The sequence below is a fragment of the Macaca mulatta genome, chromosome 16, assembly GCF_049350105.2.
Source record: "Macaca mulatta isolate MMU2019108-1 chromosome 16, T2T-MMU8v2.0, whole genome shotgun sequence".
In the NCBI taxonomy this organism is placed as follows: Eukaryota; Metazoa; Chordata; class Mammalia; order Primates; family Cercopithecidae; genus Macaca; species Macaca mulatta.
In genome coordinates this window covers 39,250,645-39,271,514 of record NC_133421.1, presented here as the reverse complement: position 1 = coordinate 39,271,514, position 20,870 = coordinate 39,250,645, and the positions used below count along the sequence as shown (strand labels likewise).

At 39.6% G+C, this 20,870-nt stretch overlaps 1 protein-coding gene and 1 long non-coding RNA gene across 9 annotated transcripts in view; both read right to left on the bottom strand.

Annotated features, from left to right (window-relative positions):
• GOSR1 (golgi SNAP receptor complex member 1) overlaps positions 1-20,870 on the bottom strand; it is a 50,444-nt gene that overhangs the window by 13,820 nt on the left and 15,754 nt on the right.
• On the bottom strand, positions 583-20,858 carry LOC144335420 (uncharacterized). Its single transcript, XR_013406275.1, has 3 exons — positions 18,982-20,858; positions 2,327-18,525; positions 583-1,198 (listed from the first exon to the last, which is right to left on the bottom strand). It is a non-coding gene; the product is annotated as an uncharacterized LOC144335420 (long non-coding RNA).

Below are 20,870 nucleotides of genomic sequence, written 5' to 3'. Positions count from 1 at the left end.
CAATATATATAATTTCCATCTTATGAGCAGGCATGGTGGCTCATGCCGGTAATTCCAGCACTTTGGGAGGCCAGTGCAGGTGGATCATTTGAGGGCAGGAGTTCGAGACCAGCCTGGCCAACATGGTGAAACCCTGTCTCTATCAAAAATACAAAAATTAGCTGGGTATGCTAATGTGTGCCTGTAGTCCCAGCTATTCAATAGGCTGAGGCACAAGAACTGCTTGAACCTGGGAGGCATAGGTTGCAGTGAGCCGAGACCATCGTGCCACTGCACTCCAGCCTGGGCCATAGAACGAGACTCTGTCTCAAAAAAACTCCAAACAAATAATTTCTATCTTACTTTTGCTAGCTTAAATCGATTTTTTCCACAGAGATACCTGATAATTAAAGTTGGAACAGTTTTAATGACAGCATAAAGAAATGAACTTTCTCTTTAAATAGCTCAAAGTTGTCACTATCATCTATTCAGAACTTAAGAATTAGAACCAACTTGTTGAGATCGGATAGGCAAATATAATTCTGATGTCTGTAAATAGTAAATATTTACACCTTAATGTTTATTTCTTTTTTGGGAAACAGGTTTGTTTTTTTTTTTTTTTTTTTTTGAAACTAAAACAAATTTCAGACTTTAGAATTCAAGAATATTAATAAAGATACCAAATACACCTTTCATCTGTAAATTGTTTCCCTTTATGCAGCACACATTGGAAAGAAAGAAACAAACAAAGCCATTTTAGGGATAAATGAATAGGTAAAGTTTGGTGAAGGGCTCGCTTTACAGCAGAAGTAGGAAAACAAACTTCCAGACATCTGTATCCACTTGGCATAGAGTAAGGTACACAGTAGGCACTCAAATAAATATTTGCATGTATTTTTCCAACTACTTATTTCCAAAATAATTTCTAAGTTCATGCTACAAAGCAGTAAGTCAAGGTTTCATTATAAAGTAGTGGACTAGGTCATCTAAATTATTGCATATATTAGGGAACAAACGAGCTTTAAAAAGTCATAAATACCAGCCGGGCGCAGTGGCACACGCCTGTAATCTCAGAGCTTTGGGAGGCCAAGGCAGGTGGACCATGAGGTCAGCAGTTCTTGACCAGCCTGGCCAACACAGTGAAACCCCGTCTCTACTGAAAATACAAAAATTAACTGGGGGTGATGGTAGGTGCTTTTAATCCTAGCTACTTGGGAGGCTGAGGCAGGAGAATCGCTTGAACCCGGGAGGCGGAGGTTGCATTGAGCCGAGATTGCGCCACTGCACTCCAGACTGGGCGACAAGCTAGACTACGTCTCGGGGCGGGGGAGGCAGGGAAGTCATAAATAGCATATATAAATCCTGTTATTAAAAATTTCAAAAATTACAAAGATGGTAGTGAAAGACAGACTATGTGGCTATTTAAATGCTGAATCTACCACTTACTAGTTATTCGACACAAGGCAAGTTTCTCCGTGCCCCAGTTTTCTCATCTGTAAACTGGCAAGGATCATAAAACCTACTTGTTCAAATAAAGGGGTTTGTAAAGATAGTGATTGGATCAATACCTCGCATATAGTAAGTGTCAAGTATTTTTTGCTATTAGTTTCTCAATAACTACAGATGGTAAATCTAAGCATAAAATTGATATAAATTTCCAGATAAACTCACTATTCTGATGAAATCTACGATTACTAAGTATGCACTTACTCTTCTAACAAACACATATAGAAGCACCCCTGGAGGGTATTGGGTCAGAAGGTGGCTACAAAGATATGGCACTAACCTGCCAAGATCTTACAATGAAGACTGACAAGACACATGCCAAAAGGCATCTGGTGAACTGGTCACAAGGTCACAACAGAGAAAGACCCTGTCTCAAAACAAAACAAAAAAACTCCACACATACACAACATTTATTAAGTTCACCCTCTTCTATCAGTGAGGTTGTAAACAATTACAAGAGTAACATCAAGGATCACTGATCACCATAACAGATAAGATAATAATGAAAACATCTAAAATACTGTTACCAAAATGTAACACAGAGACATGAAGTGAGCATATGCTGTTAGAAAAACGGCAAGACTTGCTTGACACAGGATTGTCACCAACCTTCCATTTGTAAAAAATAATATCTGCAAAGTGCAATAAAGCAAAGCACAATAAAATCTGGTAGGCCCCGTACATGACATTTCTTTGTATTATTACTGTTTTTCCTTGTAGAGATGGGGTCTCACCGTCACCCAGGCTCGAGTGCAGTGGCACCATCACAGCTCCCTGCAACTTTGAACTCCTGAGCTTCAAGCGATCCTCCTGCCTCAGCCTCCCAAGTAACTGGAATCACAGGCATAAGCCACCACACCTAGCCTCTCTGTATTATTTCTTAAAACTGCATGCATGCAAATCTATAATTAACTCAAAACAAAAAGTTAAACATTTATAAAGTGACCAATGTATCAAATGACAATAACAAAAACCCAATTCCAATTTAGATTGACTACAAAGCTACATACCTTAAGTAGTATATAACTGTGAAGCAGCATTTAAAAAAACAGATAACCAGTCTATTTCTAATTAAATAAACTCAATGTATCAGCCTAGAAAGAAATATAAAATTACAAAGCCAAGCATTTCACGCAAATTGTCAGAAAGTCAGGCCGGTACACTTCATCATTTCCACTATCTGCTTTCTGTAATTCTCTTGTATCTATTCTCAATCATACAGGTCAGAACTAAATTAACTAATAAACTAGCTTAACTACTAAACTTTAGTTGGAAAATAAACTCATTATAATTTGTACTCAATGTTCCTGAGGAACTGGAGTTGAAATGGATGCTAAGGAACAACTTTCTGTGTCATTATATATAAAGAAAATTCTTTGAAGTTGTTCGTGGCACACAGATAGAATCCTTATTCTATGTAATGAGACTCGCTTTTTGTACTCATTACGTAATGAGTACATATGTTTTATGTATACTTTCTGAAAATGTCATTTTGACCAATTTAAATCACATTTTACATGTAATAAAACCATTTTCTATTTACATGAATCAAATAAAGTCTCATAAAGCAAACACTTGCGCCCCCACTTATTTCCCACTTTTTGCACAAAATTGGATTTTCATAGAATAGGTTTTCTTAAAAGGATAAAAGGTCACTGAAATTGGTCATTTTATGTATTTGAGACTGACAACTATCCCCATATTACAGTAATTTTATAGCAATACTGGAACTGCAAGTCAAAGAAAAGAGTGTTTGCTGGATTCACTCGAAAATGAAACCAACTGGCTGGGCACAGTGGCTCACGCCTGTAATCCCAGCACTTTGGGAGGCTGAGGCAGATGGATCACCTGAGGTCAGGAGTTCGAGACCAGCCTGGCCAACATGGTGAAACCTCGTCTCTACTAAAAATACAAAAATTAGCTGGGTGTGGTGGCGGGTGCCTACAATCCCAGCTACTCAGGAGGCTGAGGCAGGAGAATCCTTGAACCTGGGAGGCAGAGGTTGCAGTGACCCAAGATCACGCCATTGTCCTACAGGCTGGGTGAACGAGCGAGACCCCGACATCAAAAAAAAAAAAAAAAAAAAGAAAACTGAAAGCAACCTAAAGAAAATGAAAATTATAATCCCAAATATGCTACCCTATAGAAGAAGGGGTTTTTCTTCCCTTTAAGTCCCCTTACACATCAGTCACCTTTATTAAGTCCTAAAATATCCTCTAAAACATATTTCAAAATATAACATACATGAGTCCGCAGGAGTCCTGCTCACAGAAGGGATCTTTAACTTACAGAAAGACGATGCTGACACCAGCTTAACCATGCATTTAGCATACCAGTTACAGTGAATCACACAGGAATTCCACACACATTCCCTACCCACTGTCATCCTTAGTTTATATGGTAGCATCAACAGAGAAAAGCCAGTGATTCCTAAATGTCTTTTCAAATTGCCCAGTCTCCGGGTCTTTACTCATTTGGCTAAGACCAAATAAAGTAAACAAACACCATTCATTAAAACCTTTCTTGGACAGTGTGGACACAACATCAGAGTGACTCCATGCAGATGGCATCATCTGGTTAAAATCAAACTTAAACTTATTTTCCTTTGGGGTAAAAAATATATAATCAAGTAGAATTATCCTTCTTAAGCAAGTACTTGATAACAGCCCAGAGATATTCTATAAAGTCATCTAGAGCCTGTAATTAAGAAACAAATTTCCATTTGTCTCAAGACCAATTTAAAGTAACTGAAAACAATAAGCTACATTTCACTACCAGTTATCATACTGAGGAATCACTAAAGCCATATTTAAATAATTCTCTTTTTAAAAAATAACTTATTTTCCCCAACACACACACTACAAAAGGCACACATTTCAAGAGCAAACATGCGATTTCATGCATATATACTAAAGCAATTTAAACCAACAAAATGTAAGAACTTGGCGAAATCACTTAGATAGTATCTTCCTCTTTTAAAATGGTAGGAAAGTAATAAGCAAATAAGTAAGCAACTAAATGAGAAAACAAATAAGCAAGTACATAATAATAATGAATAATAAATAAAAATTTAAAAATCGATCCCTTTGCAAGCTGCAATAATTGATGAGGTTGTCACGAACCAATCAGACCATTTACATCAAGCATTGTGGTGAGACAGTCTTTCACTTACAGTTAACCAGAGAGATCCTTAAGATCTAGGTCTTACTTATTTCTACATTTCTTATTTAATCTCTTAAATTATGTTAATTGAATACAATTAAGCTGCAGTGGAATACATTTATACTGTTTTAGTGCTAAGAGCTTTTTATTTTACAGAGAACATTCGGAAAATACAGGAAAACAAAGATGAAAGTGGAAACCAGCTATAACCTCTTTCATTAACACTGATGCGGTGGCATATTTCCTTTCAGTCTGGGTAGACGAAGGAATATCTTTATTTGCTTTGTTCATGGGTTGTTTAGCACAAACATTTTCATAATCACAGCAAGTTACCGGGAGACAGAAAGTGAAGCACCTGACAGATTCCTGCTCAGTTCAAGGAGAAAATAAAAAAATAAAAGCTAAGTCATTAGCAGTGAGATCCTGGAAAATCACTTTTTCCTTTTTAAAAAATGAACAGAATTATTGTTGGAACAGTTTTAGACATATAGAAATATTCAGTAGAAAGCACACACTATAAACCCATTCTCCTCCACTTGTGATTAGTGTGGCACATGTGTTACAACTGATCACTCAGTACTGATACATTACTAGCTAAACGCCATGCTTAGAGTTAACTCTGCATTGCATGGTGGTGGGGGTTTTGTCATGGATCCATCCTTGCAGTATCACACAGAAGAGTTTTACTGCCCTAAGTATCCTGTGCTTCACCTATTCATTTTTCCTCCCTTTCCCATCCTCAACCCCTGAGAATTGCTGATCTTTTTACTGTCTCTATAATTTTGCCTTGTCCAGAATGTCATATAGTTAAAATCATACAGTATGTAGCCCTCATAGATAGGCTGCTTTTATATATTTAAAGTTCCCCCATGTCTTTTCCGGGCTTGATAGCTTATTTCTTTGTATGGCTGAATAATATTCCACTGCATGGATGTACAACCATTTGTTTATCCATTCACTTACTTAAGACATCTTGATTGCTTACAACTTTTGGCGATTATGAATGAAGCTTCTGTAAAACGTTCATGTACAGGTTTTTGTGTAGACAAAAGTTTTCAATTCATTTAGGAAAATCACTAGGAATATGACTGCTAGAATGTATGGTAAGACCATATTTAGCTTTTTAAGAAAATTGCCAGGATGGGCACAGTGGCTCATGCCTGTAATCCCAGAATTTTGGGAGGCTGAGGTGGGTGGATCACAAGGTCAGGAGTTCAAGACCAGCTTGGCCAAGATGGTGAAACCCCGTCTCTACTAAAAATACAAAAATTAGCCGGGTGTGGTGGCACACACCTGTAATCCCAGCTATTTGGGAGGCTGAGGCAGAGAACTGCTTAAACACGGGAGGCGGAGGATGCAGTGAACCAAGATCGCGCCACTGCACTCCAGCCTGGGCGACAGAGCGATACTCCGTCTCAGAAAAAAAAAAAAGAAAAAGAAAATTGCCAAACTCTCTTCCAATGTGGCTATACCATTTTGCATTCAAACCAGCAATGAGTGAGAATTCCTGTTACTCCACTTCCTTCAGTGTTCCTTTTAATGTTGTCAGTGTTTTGGATTTTAGCCATTCTAACAGTTGTGCAGCGGTATCTCACTGTTGTTTTAATTTGCAGTACCGTAATGATACTTAATTACATTAAGTATCTTTTCATAAGCTTAATTTATTGTCTATATATCTTCTTTGGTTAAGATGGCTGTTCAGATCTTTTTTCCACTTTTAAATTGTTGAATTTTCAGAGTTCTTTGTATATTTTCATACAAGACCTTGTTCCTGTATTGGAAGATTTACGGTTGTTAAGATGGCAATTCTCTGCAAATGGATCTCTAGATTCAACATAATCTTATTTGAAATTTCAGCAGGCTTTTAAACAATCTGATATTAAAATTTATATGGAAGTACAAAGGACCCAGGGCAGTCAAAATAACTTTGAAGATACAGAATAAAGTTAGAAGACTTACACACTACCTCATTTCAAAACTTATTATAAAGCTACGGTAATCGGAATGCAACTGGCCTAAGGATGGATCCATAGGTCAATGGAACGAACAAAGTTCAGAAATAAACTAGCAAGTGTCCAGTGAATTCTCTACAAAGATGTCAACATCTTTGAACAGATTAAACAGAGGAAAGCAGAGTCTTTTCAACAAGTGGTACTGAAACAATGGAATATTCATGCGTTTAAAAAAAAATGAATCCCAACCCTTAACTTACACCACACAAAAAAGTGAAGCCAAAGTGGATTATAAACCTAATGTTAAAGCTAAAACTGTATGGAGAGGGCGCCAAGATGGCCGAATAGGAACAGCTCCAGTCTGCAGCTCCCAGCGTGAACGACGGAGAAGACAGGTGATTTCTGCATTTCCAACTGAGGTACCGGTTTCATCTCACTGGGGCTTGCCAGACAAGTGGGTGCATCCCACGGAGCAGGGCGGAGCATCGCCTCACCCAGGAAGTGCGAGGGGTTGGGGAGTTCCCTTTCCTAGCAAAGGGAAGCCGTGACAGACTGCACCTGGAAAATCGGGACACTCCCATCCTAATACTGCGCTCTTCCAACAGCCTTAGCAAACAGCACACCAGGAGGGTCCCACACCCACCGAGCCTCGCTCACTGCTAGCACAGCAGTCTGAGATCGAACTGCAAGACGGCAGCCAGGCTGGGGGAGGGGCATAAACCATTGCTGAGGCTTTAGTAGGTAAACAAAGTGGCCTGGAATCTCAAACTGGGTGGAGCCCACCACAGCTCAAGGAGGCCTGCCTGCCTCTGTAGACTCCACCTCTAGGGGTAGGGCATAGCTGAACAAAAGGCAGCAGAAACTTCTGCAGACTTAAACGTCCCTGTCTGACAGCTCTGAAGGGAGTAGTGGTTCTCCCAGCACAGAGTTTGAGATCTGAGAACTGACAGACTGCCTCCTCAGGTGGGTCCCTGACCCCTAAGTAGCCTAACTGGGAGGCACCTCCCAGTACCTCAGAAGGCCAGGTGCCCCTCTGAGACGAAGCTTCCAAACGAAGGATTAGGTAGCAATATTTGCTGTTCTGGAGCCTCCGCTGGTGATACCCAGGCAAACAGGGTCTGGAGTGGACCTCCAGCAAACTCCAACAGACCTGCAGCTGGGGGTCATGACTGTTAGAAGGAAAACTAACAAACAGAAAGGACATCCACACCAAAACCCCATCTGTACGTCACCATCATTAAAGACCAAAGGTAGATAAAACCACAAAGATGGGGAGAAACCAGAGCAGGAAAGCTGAAACTTGTGAAAATCAGAGCGCCTCTTCGCCTCCGAAGGAACACAGCTCCTCGCCAGCAACAGAACAAAGCTAGACGGGGAACGACTTTGACGAGTCGAGAGAAGAAGGCTTCAGACGATTGGTAATAACAAACTTCTCCAAGCTAAAGGAGGATGTTCAAACCCATCACAAACAAACTAAAAACCTTGAAAAAGGAGTAGATGAATAGCTAACTAGAATAAATAGTGTAGAGAAGTCCTTAAATGACCTGATGGAGCTGAAAACCATGGCACGAGAACTATGTGACGCATGCACAAGCTTCAGTAGCAGATTTGATCAAATGGAAGAAAGGGTATCAGTGATTGAAGAGCAAATGAATGAAATTAAGCGAGAAGAGAAGTTTAGAGAAAAAAGAGTAAAAAGAAACGAACAGTCTCCAAGAAACATGGGACTACATGAAAAGACCAAATCTATGTCTGATTGGTGTACCTGAAAGTGACGGGGAGAATGGAACCAAGTTGGAAAACACTCTTCAGGATATTATCCAGGAGAACTTCCCCAACCTAGCAGGGAGGCCAACATTCAAATTCAGGAAATACAGAGACCACCACAAAGATACTCCTCGAGAAGAGAAACTCCAAGACACATAATTGTCAGATTCTCCAAAGTTGAAACAAAGGAAAAAATGTTAAGGGCAGCCAGAGAGAAAGGTCAGGTTACCCACAAAGAGAAGCCCATCAGACTAACAGCAGATTTCTCGGCAGAAACTCTACAAGCCAGAAGAGAGTGGGGGACAATATTCAACATTCTTGAAGAAAAGAATTTTCAACCCACAATTTCATATCCAGCCAAACTAAGCTTCATAAGTTATGGAGAAATAAAATACTGTATAGACAAACAAATGCTGAGAGATTTTGTCACCACCAGGCCTGCCTTACAAGAGCTCCTAAAGGAAGCACTAAACATGGAAAGGAACAACCGGTACCAGCCACTGCAAAAACATGCCAAATAAGACCATCGATACTAGGAAGAAACTGCATCAACTAATGAGCAAAATAACCAGCTAACATCGTAATGACAGGATCAAATTCACACATAACAACATTAACCTTAAATGTAAATGGGCTAAATGCTCCAATTAAAAGACACAGACTGGCAAATTGGATAAAGAGTCAAGACCCATCAGTGTGCTGTATTCAGGAGACCCAACTCACGTGCAGAGACACACATAGGCTCAAAATAAAGGGATGGAGGAAAATCTATGGAAGCAAATGGAAAATCTAAGCAAATGGAAAACAACAAAAAAGTAGGGGTTGCAATCCTAGTCTCTGATAAAACAGACTTTAAACCAACAAAGATCAAAAGAGACAAAGAAGGCCATTACATAATAGTAAAGCGATCAATTCAACAAGATGAGCTAACTGTCCTACATATATATGCATCCAATACAGGAGCACCCAGATTCATAAAGCAAGTCCTTAGAGACCTAAAAAGGGACTTAGACTCCCACACAATAATAATGGTGACTTTTACACCCCAATCTCAACATTAGATCAACGAGACAGAAAGTTAACAAGGATATCCAGGCCGGGCGCGGTGGCTCAAGCCTGTAATCCCAGCACTTTGGGAGGCCGAGACGGGCGGATCACGAGGTCAGGAGATCGAGACCATCCTGGCGAACACGGTGAAACCCCGTCTCTACTAAAAAATACAAAAAACTAGCCGGGCGAGGCGGCGGGCGCCTGTAGTCCCAGCTACTCGGGAGGCTGAGGCAGGAGAATGGCGTAAACCCGGGGGGCGGAGCTTGCAGTGAGCTGAGATCCGGCCACTGCACTCCAGCTCGGGCGACAGAGCCAGACTCCGTCTCAAAAAAAAAAAAAAAAAAAAAAAAAAGGATATCCAGGAATTGGGAACTCAGCTTTGCACCAAGCGGATCTAATAGACATCTACAGAACTCTCCACCACAAAACAACAAAATATACATTCTTCTCAGCACCACATCTCACTTATTCCAAAACTGACCACATAGCTGGAAGTAAAGCACTCCTCAGCAAATGTAAAAGAACAGAAATTGTAACAAACTGTCTCTCAGACCACAGGGCAGTCAAACTAGAACTCAGGATTAAGAAACTCACTCAAAAGAGCTCAAATACATGGAAACTGAAAAACCTGCTCCTGAATGACTACTGGGTACATAACGAAATGAAGGCAGAAATAAAGATGGTCTTTGAAACCAATGAGAACAAAGACACAACATACCAGAATCTCTGGGACACATTTAAAGCAGTGTGTAGAGGGAAATTTATAGCACTAAATACCCACAAGAGAAAGCAGGAAAGATCTGAAATTGACACCCTAACATCACAATTAAAAGAACTAGAGAAGCAAGAGCAAACACATTCAAAAGCTAGCAGAAGGCAAGAAATAACTAAGATCTGAGCAGAACTGAAGGAGATAGAGACACAAAAAACCCTCCAAAAAGATCAATGAATCCAGCAGCTGGTTTTCTGAAAAGATCAACAAAATTGATAGACTGCTAGCAAGACTAACAAATAAGAAAAGAGAGAAGAATCAAATAGACGCAATAAAAAATGATAAAAGGGATATCACCACCAATCCCACAGAAACTACCATCAGAGAATACTACAAACACCTCTATGCAAATAAACTAGAAAACCTAGAAGAAATGGATAAATTCCTGGACACATACACCCTACCAAGACTAAACCAGGAAGAAGTTGAATCCCTGAATAGAACAACAACAGGTTCTGAAACTGAGGCAATAATAGCTTACCAACCAAATAAAGTCCAGGACCAGAGGGATTCACAGCCAAATTCTACCACAGGTACAAGGAGGAGCTGGTACCATTCCTTCTGAAACTATTCCCATCAATAGAAAAAGAGGGAATCATCCCTAATTCATTTTATGAGGCCAACATCATGCTGATACCAAAGCCTGGCAGAGACACAACAACAAAAAAGAGAATTTTAGACCAATATCCCCGATGAACATCGATGCAAAAATCCTCAATAAAATACTGGCAAACTGAATCCAGCAGCACATCAAAAAGCTTCTCCACCACGATCAAGCTGGCTTCATCCCTGGGATGCAAGGCTGGTTCAACATATGCAAACCAATAAATATAATCCATCATATAAACAGAACCAAAGAAAAAAACCACATGATTATCTCAACAGATGCAGAAAAGGCCTTTGACAAAATTCAACAGCCCTTCATGCTAAAAGCTCTCAATAAACTAGGTACTGATGGGACGTATCTCAAAATAATAAGAGCTATTTATGACAAACCCACAGCCAATATCATACTGAATGGGCAAAAATTGGAAGCATTCCCTTTGAAAACTGGCACAAGACAGGGATGCCCTCTCTCACCACTCCTATTCAACATAGTGTTGGAAGTTCTGGCCACGGCAATCAGGCAAGAGAAAGAAATAAAGGGTATTCAATTAGGAAAAGAGGAAGTCAAATTGTCCCTGTTTGCAGATGACATGATTGTATATTTAGAAAACCCCATCATCTCAGCCCGAAAGCTCCTTAAGCTGATAAGCAACTTCAGCAAAGTCTCAGGATACAAAATCAATGTGCAAAACTCACAAGCATTCTTATACACCAATAACAGACAAACAGAGAGCCAAATCATGGGTGAACTCCCATACACAATTGCTTCAAAGAGAATAAAATACCTAGGAATCCAACTTACAAGGGATGTAAAGGACCTCTTCAAGGAGAACTACAAACCACTGCTCAAGGAAATAAAAGAGGACACAAACAAATGGAAGAACATTCCATGCTCATGGATAGGAAGAATCAATATTGTGAAAATGGCCATACTGCCCAAGGTAATTTATAGATTCAATGCTATCCCCATCAAGCTACCAATGACTTTCTTCACAGAATTGGAAAAAACTACTTTAAAGTTCATATGGAACCAAAAAAGAGGCTGCATTGCCAAGATAATCCTAAGCCAAAAGAACAAAGCTGGAGGCATCACACTACCTGACTTCAAACTATACTACAAGGCTACAGTAACCAAAACAGCATGGTACTGGTACCAAAACAGAGATATACACCAATGGATCAGTATAGAGCCCTCGGAAATAATGCCACACATCTATAACCATCTGATCTTTGACAAACCTGACAAAAACAAGAAATGGGGAAAGGATTCCCTATTCAATAAATGGTGCTGGGAAAACTGGCTAGCCATATGTAGAAAGCTGAAACTGGATCCCTTCCTTACACCTTATACAAAATCAGTTCAAGATGGATTAAATACTTAAATGTTAGACCTAAAACCACAAAAATCCTAGAAGAAAACCTAGGCAATACCATTCAGGCCACAGGCATACGCAAGGACTTCAAGACTAAAACACCAAAAGCAATGGCAACAAAAGTCAAAATAGACAAATAGGATCTAATTAAACCAAAGAGCTTCTGCACAGCAAAAGAAACTACCATCAGACTGAACAGGCAATCTACAGAACGGGAGAAAATTTTTACAATCTACACATCTGACAAAGGGCTAATATCCAGAATCTACAAAGAACTTAAACAAATTTACAAGAAAAAATCAAACAACCCCATCAAAAAGTGGGCAAAGGATATAAACAGATACTTCTCAAAAGAAGACATTTATGCAGCCAACAGACACATGAAAAAATGCTCATCATCACTGGTCATCAGAGAAATGCAAATCAAAACCACGATGAGATACCATCTCACACCAGTTAGAATGGCAGTCATTAAAACGTCAGGAAACAACAGGTGCTGGAGAGGATGTGGAGAAATAGGAACACTTTTACACTGTTGGTGGGACTGTAAACTAGTTCAACCATTGTGGAAGGCAGTGTGGCGATTCCTCAAGGATCTAGAACTAGAAATACCATTTGACCCAGCCATCCCATTACTGGGCATATACCCAAAGGATTATAAATCATGCTGTTATAAAGACACATGCACACATATGCTTATTGCGGCACTATTCACAATAGCAAAGACTTGGAACCAACCCAAATGTCCATCAATGATAGACTGGATTAAGAAAATGTGGCACATATATACCATGGAATACTATGCAGCCACAAGAAAGGATGAGTTCATGTCCCTTATAGGGACATGGATGAAGCTGGAAACCATCATTCTCAGCAAACTATCGCAAGGACAGAAAACCAAACACCGCATGTTCTCACTCATAGGTGGGAACTGAACAATGAGAACACATGGATATGGTGGGGAACATCACACACCGGGCCTGCCGGGGAGTTGGGGGAGAGGGGAGGAACAGCATTAGGAGATATACCTAATGTAAATGATGAGTTAACAGGTACAGCACACCAACATGGCACATGTATACATATGTAACAAACCTGCACAGTGTGCACATGTACCCTAGAACTTAAACTAAAGAAAAAAAAAAGCTAAAACTGTATAATGCTTCAGGTTTAAAAACAAACAAACAAAAAAGCTAAAACTACAACTCCTGAAAGAAAACAAAAGAAAAAAATTTGTAACCTTAGGACAGCCAAGAAATCTTAAATAGACCAAAAATACATGAATCCGAAAGAAAAAACTGATCAACCAGACTTCATCAAAATTAAAAACCTCTGCTCTTTTGAAAGTCACCAGATGAAAATGAAAAGGAAGTCACAGGCTCAAAGAAAATACTTGCAAAACCTTTATCTGACAAAGGACTTACGTCCAGAGTACACAAAGAACCCTTTTAACACAATAGAAAAAGGCCCACAACAAAAGGCAAAAAGACTTGAACAGACCCCTCACTAAAGAAGATAAACAAATGTCATAATAACCTGTGAGTTGTGAATAATAAAAAAGAAGATACGCAAATGGCTAACAAGCACTTGAAAGAAGGCTTAACATCACCAGTCCTTACAGAAATAGAAATCAAAATGACAAGAAAAACCCTTACACTTCTACTAAAATGGCTACAAAAGAAAGGCGTGTTGGCAAGGACTTAAAGCAATTTGAACTCTCACGCGTGACTGACAGAAATGCAAAAATGGTATAACCACTTTGGAAAAGTTTGACACTTTCTTATAAATTGGAACACATACTTACCATACAACTCAACAATACAACTCCTAGTATTTACTCAAGAGGAATGAGAACGGCCGGGTATGGTGGCTCACGCCTGTAATCCCAGCACTTTGGGAGGCCAAGGCGGGTGGATCACGAGGTCAGGAAATCGAGACCATCCTGGCTAACATGGTGAAATCCCCTCTCTACGAAAAATACAAAAAATTAGCTGGGCTTGGTGGCGGGAGCCTGTAGTCCCAGCTACTCGGGAGGCTGGGGCAGAAGAATGGCGTGAACCTGGGAGGCGGAGGTTGCAGTGAGCCAAGATTGTACCACTGCACTCCAGCCTGGGTGACAGAGCGAGACTCCATCTCAAAAAAAAAAAAAAGAAAAACAAAAAGGAATGAGAACATATGACCACACAAAGTTTTGTTTATGAATGTTCATAATAATTTTGTTTGTAATAGCCAAAAACTGAAAATAACCCAAATGTGCAACATGGTTGAATGGATAAAGAAATTGTGATATATCATACAATGGAAGTCATTCTGCTATAGAAAGAAATCAATTACTGACATTTAAGAAAAACAACGAATCTCAGAAACACTATGCTAGGTGAAGTAAGTGCAGACTGTATGAATTCATTTGTATAAAATTCTGGAAAAGGTAAGACTCATCTATAGTGACAGAAAGCCAGTAAGCAGCTGCCCATGACTGGAGGACAGGGACTGACTCCAAAGGGGCATAAGGATCTTTTCTGAGGTGATAGAAATATTCTCTGTCTTGACCATGGTGTCAGTTAAGGGTCTATACATTTGTTAAAATGTACCAAACTGTAAACTTAAAATGGATACATTTTTACTGTAAGTACGTTCTACCTCAGTAAATCTGATTTATGAGGAAAAAGAATGGCAGCCTCGGCTGACCCCCATGACCCTCAGAGCCCCCCCACTGCTCACTTTCTTTTGCCCCATGTGTCCTCTTCAGGTGCATGAGTGAGGCCTATAACCTGGGAGAGGGTTTGGACTTGGAGTGAATGCACGACGTTTCAAAATAGATCCATTTAATAATGTATCAAGAATGATACGGATTTAAGAAGAGAAGATAGGAAGGCATGGTCATGAGGTCTGAGTTTCAACTCTTCAATCTTTTTCTATCTCTACTTGGAGAACACCTACTCATTCCTCAAGAATCAAATCAAATGTCTGACTTCTCTAAAGCCCTTTCAGAAGCTTCGGAGGTTAATGACTCCCTTTTATGTGCTCCTCTAGGGTGCGCACAAACCTTTGCACATCATAATAAAGCACTTATTACTTCGCACTGAAACTACCGATTCACATTTCTTTTCTGCTCCTCACCCCCTCTGGCTGAGCTCACTAAGGACAGGGATGATGCCACTGTGCTATCTCCAGCACCCAGCACAATACTTTCCACAACACAGATGCTCAACAAACACTCGTTTAAACAACCAAAACTGGTACCAACAAATTACATGTGCATCCAGACACGCACATGAAGAAACAGGTGGAATGCAACTGAAATTTTATTATCTCCGTCTAAAAAAAGAGAAGATTTTGAATAAATAAAGTATTCATTATACTGATATATAAGACTAATGACTAATAAGAGTAATTTTAAAATAGAGTTGTTTTTTTTTTTTTTTGAGATGGAGTATTGCTCTGTCACCCATGCTGGCATGGCGTAGCGCGATCTCAGCTCACTGCAACTTCTGCCTCCCAGGTTCAAGCAATTCTCCTGCCTCAGCCTCCTGAGTAGCTGGGATTATAGGCGCCTGCCACCACGCCTGTCTTATTTTTGTATTTTTGGTAGAGATGGGGTTTCACCAGGTTGGCCAGGGTGGTCTTGAACTCCTGACTTCAAGTGATCCGCCCACCTTGGCCTCCCAAAGTTTGGGAATTACAGGCGTCAGCCACTGCACCTGGCCATACATTGAGTTTCAATAGACAATCAGGGTCAGGTGACATTAATCTATCTAGTCCTACATACCATTCTGACATTGACAGGTTCCACAGGGCTAGAGTCACTTAGCCCTAGGTGCACAATTCTAATGTACGAGTATACTTTTCTTTTCTAAAGCCACTATAGGAAAAATGGCTCAGTATAACTTTAGAATTCGTCTACTACATATCAAGCACTGTAATAAGTAAACATTTCACACACATCCTCTCTCATCTTTGCAACAGTCCATAAAGTAAGGGTTATATTACCCATTTAAAAGACACTGGAAAGTCGGAGGATTTAAATGACCTTACCTCAAAAGATAGAATCCACACCAGGATTTGAACCCAGGTCTCTCTGGTTTCAAAACCCTGCCCAAATAATTTCATTATACTACCAATCCAAGGAATAAAGAAACTTAAGGTATCTTAGACAAAAGTGGTAAATTAATGAGAGAAAGATGAAAAAAAATTAACCCTAGAAACCAAGAAATATACTCAGTATTATTATTATTACTTTAGAGACAGTCTTGCTATGTTACCCAGGCCCATCTCAAAGTCTTGGCCTCAAGCAATCCTCCCAACTCAGCCTCCTGAGTAGTGGGGATTACAGGCATTACAGGCATGAGCCAACGCCCCCAGCAAGAAGTCTGTATGTTCTTATCATACATGTGACTAAATGAAATTATACTCTAGGAAACCAACAAATTAGAATAATATTTTAAATATCATGACTACTGTACAACTCTGCCAAAGGTATTTTTAAAATGTCAAGGATTTTTAGGCTGATGTATTAAATGCACACAATCTGCAATTCTAGTTGTGATCAATAACATGCCCATAAATCAGAGAGTACTTCTATGAAAACAATCGCAGCCTACAAGTATGGATAAAACTCCTCAGCTTTACCTCTTAGATGGTTCTAGACAATTTCAGAATTCATGCCTCTTTCTTCAACTCTCTCATTAATCTTATCCTTGGCAGTAAAATAATCTTACCAATTGGTTTCCCTATGAAATTGTGAATGAAAATTCCCATTTCTCTTTACTAGGTCTTGTTAGCTGCCATCTCTGGGAAGGAGAAAGTGTTTTTATAGACAGGCATGTCAAGGACAAATAACGGAGCTGAAATGCAAGGGTGGATGGCAAATAAATTGCATCTTGTGAACTAACTCCAACTAATTTCTGCCTGGAGCACTGTGTTTAAAAGGATTCCTAGGCCATACCTGGAGGGACTCAGGAAAAAAACAAAAAGAAGTAAGGAAGGTAAGTGGCGAATCAGTAAAGTGTAGTGTTACAGTAGCCTAGGGTTTCAAGGAAAGGAGATTATAATATCAAGTCAGGCAGAGCAGCAGTCAAACAACATGAAGAAAAATGTCCGTGAGACTTGGCATGCAGGAGATCACCAATGTGCCTATTGACAAGTTCAGTAGTGTTGTGAGGGAAGAAGTCAATGGGCTAAAGCTGAAATGAGTAGACACAGAGACAACAGGTATAAACCAGAGATAGAGACAGTATACCGGATGGCTGAAGAGTCAAATACTTACAGAGCAAATGGGGATACAGACAAGTGTCTGACGTGTGTACTGGCCTTCTCAGGACAAATATTCTATCCCCTAACAACTATAGGAAAGGGGTAAAGAGGGATACCCCTATAGGTCAATTTATAGAAAAGGGCAAAACCTTAAACATCTCATTGAAGTAGGAGCTAAGAACCTCTGTTCAGGTGAAGAGACAGGAAGGTCAAGAGGGGGAAGGAGAAGATTTGGTAAAGTTCTTGAAGAGAATGAGAGAACTAAACAGGAGGACTAGGCAAACAAAAGGCATCGGACAAGGCTGAGCACTCAGATGAGGTTTAAAAGATTTAACAGTTACTTTAAAACAGAACCCTTTAAAAGGGTTCATCTGTATGACTAGTTGCTTTTTCTTTAGCCCTCTCATACAGAAGTAGAACAACAGACTATGGATTGGGCTGGCATTTTACCAGGGTACAGAAGGAAGACAGGGGCCCAGGAAAGGCCCAACGTTGGGAGTATTTCAGTTAATCTCCTATGAGATCCAGGCTGGATAGGGTAGGAAGGTCAGTCATAAGAAAAATACAAACTCGTGAGACTGCAGAGGCTTGGAAGGAGAAAATGCGTTGGGTGACAGTGAGATGCAGAAGATTGCTAAGGTGACGCACCTATAGATGAGAAGGTGGAGGTCCCAGCCTGGGTAAAGGGTGACTGATCTACATCTGGTGATGACTACTGGCATTAAAGGAATCCAGAAGAGATGAGGCTTTTTCTGCTTGTGTAAGTTATCTCCTTATTCAAGTTTATCTTCACCAGTGAAAACCTCTGAAAGTTGTCAACTTCATTAAGGTAAATACAGAAGACATATTCTATTCAAAATGACAAAATGCTTCTAGAGAAAAAGCACCATACGCATGGTCAGGAAATTGAATGCATGATCCTGGATAAATCATGGCATTTCAATGTTTGAGGTAATATATAGTCTGTCTGTCCTCTTTACTCCTTAATTCTCTGTCTATAAAGACAGCAACAATATAATCAGCCATATATCTTTTTTTTTTTTTTTTTTTTTTTTTTGAGATAGAGTCTCATTCTGTCACACAGGCTGGAGTGCAATGGCACGATCTTGGCTCACTGCAACCTCCACCTCCCGGGTTCCAGCAATTCTCCTGCCTCAGCCTCCCAAGTAGCTGGAATTATAGGAGCCCACCACCACACCCGGCTCATTTTTGTATTTTTAGTAGAGACGGGGTTTCACCATGTTGGCCAGAATCAGCCATATTAGACAGAGTGAGACCCCCAAGTCAAAAAAAAAAAAAAAAAAAAAAGCCTGGGCACATTGGCTCACGCCTATAATCCCAGCACTTTCAGAGGCTGAGGCAGGTGGATCTCTTGAAGTCAGGAGTTCAAAACCAGCCTGGCCACATGGTGAAACCCCATCTCTACTAAAAATACAAAAGTTAGCTGGGTGTAGTGGCAGGTGCCTGTAGTCCCAGCTACCCAGGATGCTGAGGCAGGAGAACCGCTGGAACCCGAGAGGCAGAAGGCACAGTGAGCCGAGATCACACCACGACACCCAACCTCGGCAACAGAGTGAGACTCTGTCTTAAAGAAAAAAGAAATAAAAGATTATAAAGGCAGAAATTCTTGGGGTGAGGAGAAGAACTTTAAAATACAAAATTAACTAGATACTTTTTCAAGAAGAAAAATATCAGGGAGTACTGAAAAAGAACAATTATATAAAGAAAGAGAAATTAATCTAAATAGCAACCAAAAACCCTATAAGAATGTATCAGCGGTCCATCAAAAAACAAGTAGCTACAAGCTTGACACTAATTCAAAGTCAGTATTTTCTTGTGACTGACAGACTCAGGGAAAGACAAGCCAAAAATGAAAGTTACTTTATCCACCATATAGGAAAAGAAATTTGTCATCCATAACATAAATTGCTAAAACCTAACAGCATTTATTTTTAGATAAAAAGAGTATTAAGGAGAGCTGGTAAAAACAATTCATTACAAAGTAAGTTTTGTGTGTGTATGTATGTTTAAGTCTGGCATTCATTTACAAAAACTGACTTGCTCTTTTTCCAGGCAAAAATATGTACTTTTGGAACAAGTAAAAAATTATAATAACATGAAAAAACAATATTTATGAAGAAGTGTAAGCTTAAACATAGTTCTAGCCATAAAAAGTCTGCCCTTTTGCAAAACATCAAACTTGGAAATTTGCCAATATTATAGGAAACACTTTACAAATGAGTGTGTTCCCTAATCCTGCAATTCTAATTTAGGAATTTATCGTGAGGAAATCACGATGGATACACGCAAAGGCTTTACTATGTATAATAGTAAAAACAGAACATAATCCAAAAGGCCAACATTAGGGAAATGGTTACATAACTTATGGTTTATCTTTATTATGGAATATATGCACCATTTATTTTAGAAAAACAAACAAAAAAATCAAATTACATGGGGAAAAGCTTGGACTACTGAAGAGTAAACAATGTTACAGAATTTGTAGTAATGTGTGATTTCAACTTTCTTTTTGTGTTGTTGAACTATCCGTACTTTCTAAAATGAGCACTACAAAAGGCATTTATAGCTTTTGTTATTTAAAGTTACTTCAAAAAAATCTTGCCACTTCTTCCTCAAAGCACTTAGCAAATGAAATACAAAAACACTGAAAAACTAGTTTTTCACATTATTTTGTAAACATATTTTACTAATAATTTTAATGCTATTTTATTACCTAGCAAGTATTTGTAATTTACAAAAAAAAAAATTGATTTAAGAAAAGTATTTAGAAGCTCGTGTTACCATATTGAGAGCAATGACTAAGCCCGTCTTTTCAGTCTCAACAACTCATCTAATTCATCAGGAGCTCTTATTACATTCAGTTTCATCCTGTCTGTTTCTCTCTGTAGAGAACTGGCGCACGCACTGGCCGGGTGCGGTGGTGGCTCATGCCTGTAATCCCAGCACTTTGGGAGGCGGAGGCGGGCAGATCATGAGCTCAGGAGATGGAGGCCATCCTGGCTACATGGTGAAACCCCATCTCTACCAAAAATACAAACAAATAAGCCAGGCATGGTGCCACACGCCTGTAGTCCCAGCTACTTGGGAGGCTGAGGCAGGAGAATCGCTTAAACCCGGGAGGCAGAGGCTGCAATGAGCCGACATTGAGTCACTGCACTCCAGCCTGGGCGACAGAGCGAGACTCATCTCAAAACAAACAAACAAAAATCATATTAAGGTAACAATTAAGTGATGTGAAATAGTCAACAGCATGGGATCTTTCCTAATTATGGTTGGAACAGTTGCAATTCCTTTTCTATTGAAAAGAGTCATTAGGAAAATAAAATGAATTAGCATGGACAAGGCACTTATTATAATAAACATAAAATGTTGGTTACATAAGTAAATGAATTAATAAACATGGAAAACCACATAATGCACATACATTCA